General features: G+C 26.0%; 1 protein-coding gene across 2 annotated transcripts in view; it reads right to left on the bottom strand.

The window, feature by feature from the left end:
* The window catches only part of LOC106677259 (putative fatty acyl-CoA reductase CG5065), a 73,673-nt gene that overhangs the window by 69,989 nt on the left and 1,035 nt on the right, over positions 1 to 2,649 (bottom strand). The window lies entirely within an intron of this gene.

The following is a 2,649-nucleotide window of genomic DNA, read 5'->3' as shown; positions in this document are numbered from 1 at the left end:
AAAAAAAAATGCCAATTTAAAAACGTTTGAATAAAACATAATTTGAATTACAAGAGATGGAATGTTGCATATCTCCAATTTGGTTTGTTTTTTAGTAAGGCTGAAACAAGAAAAAATAATATAGAAGTAACGTGCCACACTGTGGCTTCTTCCAAGTAAAATCCGCTCCATGAATCTGTACTTGGTCATATACAAGTAGCATATAGGGAGCTACTTGCGTGTATGCGAGCGTAAACATAAAGAAAGAATGATACGCTCATTACTTGGTATAAGGTGAGAACAGGTATGTGAATTAACTTAATATAGACTGTTAATACTTAACCACAAATTTATTAATGACTTCGCAACTTTGCTTATTTATACTTTAGTTTCTTCTTTGGCTCTAACATTAAGTATAATTTATATATATATTTTCATTTACTCTTTAGATTGAAAGTTATTACTATATAGGGTGTTTAATATTTTTATTTTTTTTTATCTTTTTGCAGAAAAAAATGTAAAGTGAAAGGGATCAGTACATATATAGTCAGTTAGCTACTCATTTATTCTAGTAAGATAACTTCTGTGTATGGGAGTAAGTAATGATCGAATCTATTTCGTATTTTGAGGTCATAGTCAGAATAAACCTATAATAATTAAAACCTTTTTTTTAGAAAAAAGCTCCTATGAATATATAGCAGAATATTTTTTATATTTACGTTTATCAAATACTTTTATGAAACAGGTTTTTAATTTTCCTCCTTGGACTGCAACTGATATTATTTTTTACAGTGAATAAAAAATTTAGATTTAGGTTTAGATATAAAATTAAATATAATTTGAATTTAAGTTTAATTATTAAAATTTACACCTGAATTTTTTAAATAAAAAAAAACACAATAAGTAATTGTGATAAACGTTTATTATTACAGAACACATTATTATCTTGGGAAGGAACGACCCAATGGTGGTACTTCAATAGTAGTACCCGTTACCATCTTCTTGGATTTATATTTTTAAAAAAATTAATTTTAGTCGGAAGGGACGGAAAATTAAGATCCGTTCTTATATAGTTAATATTAATAAATTTTTATCAACTTGACATCGATCAAATTTAGGATTGTACTATATTTATTACATTTTACTGGTTATTTTTAACATATGGGTACATACAGATATGTTTTGAAAGATTGAAAATATTTCGTCCGATTTAATGTTAGCATGTCATTTATGCTTTGTTTATCTTTAAATAAATTTCTAATAGAAAAGCTGATTACTCATTGAGGTGTAGTGTCTAAGGTGCAAAATCATAATATTTTAATACAAATTACCTAGAGAAATAAGAGAAAATGGAAACCTAAAATGTTAGCGAATTTAGAAAAAAAAAAAATACATTTTCTGAAAAGCGTCAAAAAGCTAGAGAAAGGAAATGAAAGTACGGGATACAGTAGAATTCAATGAAGTAATCATCTGACGATATGATTTAAGGAACCCTAAATAATTTTAATGCATTTTATCGTAACATAGCAACATATTTCAATAATTAGTAAATAAAGATTAAAAAATATCTCTCTCTACCTTTTTTAAAAAATTGCCTCCAGTCTTATTTGAGACTGTGTCGAGGTAGTGTAACATATTTAAGAATTTGAAATGTAGTTCCTCAGTTACATAAATCTAGAAACCTAGAACCAATTTAAATTCCCTGCCGTAACTGAGATCAGGTTAAATCTTGAAGAAGGTTAAAAAACGAAAGCTCTAAAAACGTTTATTTAGAAGCCAATAAATGTTATAATAATTATATAATTAAAAACACTAATAGAATACTTTCTTTTTCTTTTAAACACCAGAATATGCATGATTTAATCAAAAACTGTCATGATGTTGGTTTGTTTTTATATATTAAGTATACTATATAATATGCATACTAGAATATTATTATTTAATTATATTACTTAATGGTTGGATTTTCTATTATATTTAATTCAAGACTTGATTGTTTGTCTGAAAGACGTGATCAGGCTACTGTTATGAAAATTAGAAATGGTTCTAAAGCGGCAAAGAAATGATCGAGCGATGAAGTTGGAGAAGAACCATCAGGAAGAACTATAAGAAAAAAAAAATACATAAGTGGTTATGAACAATTAACTCGTTTTGCTCATCAATACAAATGGTTTGAACTTAAATTATAAATATTACATGGTTGGATAACTAAAATTTGAGAAAACTCAGGGCCCATCCTGGTTTTCTTATTCAGAGATTATATAAATTTATATTGATTTATAGTCAGGACAAAAAAAATTTTGTTCTGATATTGTACCAGTCCTCGAAAAATAACATACCAAAAACATTAAGAATAAGTTTGGTTTTGATTTGAGAATACACGTTTTACATCATTACATTATTTTATTTATTACTTTCAAAATTTATGCTTAAAATATTTTATATAAAAAAAAATTAAACGAAAGATCGATAGGGCTCTGCTTGGAATGTAAAATTCTAGTCAATTCATATTATTAAATTTGCAAGACATCCCTGGTCTTATCGTAAATTGTACGTAAATTTGTTATATATTTAAAGTTAATTTTATTTTAAGACATACTATTTCAAATTCGTTTTTATATTATTCTAATTTTCTTTTGGTATATATATTTTATTATAAAGGTATGTGTT

This window comes from Halyomorpha halys, unplaced genomic scaffold, assembly GCF_000696795.3.
Source record: "Halyomorpha halys isolate HHAL.00 unplaced genomic scaffold, Hhal_1.1 Scaffold7.1, whole genome shotgun sequence".
Taxonomy (NCBI): Eukaryota; Metazoa; Arthropoda; class Insecta; order Hemiptera; family Pentatomidae; genus Halyomorpha; species Halyomorpha halys.
This window is presented reverse-complemented; position numbering and strand designations above follow the sequence as displayed.